This window comes from Octodon degus, unplaced genomic scaffold (assembly GCF_000260255.1).
Source record: "Octodon degus isolate 3935 unplaced genomic scaffold, OctDeg1.0 scaffold00060, whole genome shotgun sequence".
In the NCBI taxonomy this organism is placed as follows: Eukaryota; Metazoa; Chordata; class Mammalia; order Rodentia; family Octodontidae; genus Octodon; species Octodon degus.
In genome coordinates, this window is record NW_004524636.1 from 7565951 (window position 1) to 7567044 (window position 1094).

General features: G+C 45.7%; 1 protein-coding gene across 1 annotated transcript in view; it reads left to right on the top strand.

Annotated features, from left to right (window-relative positions):
* Plcb1 (phospholipase C beta 1) overlaps positions 1-1094 on the top strand; it is a 784962-nt gene that overhangs the window by 758929 nt on the left and 24939 nt on the right. The window lies entirely within an intron of this gene.

Below are 1094 nucleotides of genomic sequence, written 5' to 3' on the forward strand. Positions count from 1 at the left end.
TCCTCCTCCTCCTCCTCCTCCTCCTTTTTTTCTTTTTCAAGAGGAGGAGCAGAAGGGAAATTAATTATGAAGCCCACGCGCCCTTAAACTATTCATAATAAACTTCTACAAAAGGACCTTTGGCTGACAATCATTTTCTTCTGGCGCGGCATGACCAAATACAGTAAAATGAAAACAGGAAAGCCAGGAAGGCAAGCCTGTAGCCAGAGCAGCCTGTTTTCACATCTCACACTGGCAAACGACAGACTCAAGGGAGCCTCCTGAGTATTTGCCGTCCCCAATTCTCTGCTTTCGCGGCTCTGAAGGGCTAAGAAGACTTTGCTGTTAGACAAGACGCCTTCGCGCTTCAGCTTAATTTTCCTTGCATAATTTTAAATACAGATCATGTCTACAGTGCAGCAATTAATGGATAGCCTAAAGACTTATTATTTCAAACTAATTGATATGTAGGAAAAGTTTAAATAACATAACAGGGATAGGGAAAATTTTAAATGATGTGAGCGCCGTGGATTTAGAATTTCAGTCTGTTGTGGAAGGGAGCAACAACACCCGACTGTCAAGGGGTGTGGCCAGAGTGTCCAGTTGATCCGGAAGGTTTTCCTTGAGCCATTCAGCAGTCAATAGCTGGGAGGAAGGAAGACTGAGAAGTTCTAGAACTTGAGGCAGCGATGGGGAGGGGTCCCCTCCCCTCCTTCCTCCCCTCACTCTTCCCCTCCCTTCTCCCCTCCCTCCTCCCCTCCCACCGGTTCTAGGAGATTGTTTCATGGGAGAAGTGAAGGCCACAGTATACTCAGACCTGTGTTCTTAGGAAGGGAGTAAGGCATGGGAAAATGATGCTAATATTTCCATTGTAACTCTTCAGCCAAATCTCCCTTTTGACACTAGTTTAAGAGGAATATCTACAAAAGTCCAGCTCACTCTGCTCAAAGGAGCCTCTTCCAAAATACCAAAATACCAGTTTTTCCTGCCAGGAAAGTGCTAAATTCTGAGCTTCTGAGTTCTACGAAGTGTCCTGCTATGAGTTATATTACTAGAAGGAAGAGGAGGAGGAGGAGAGGAGAGGAGAAGAGAGGAGAGGAGAGGAGAGGAGAGGA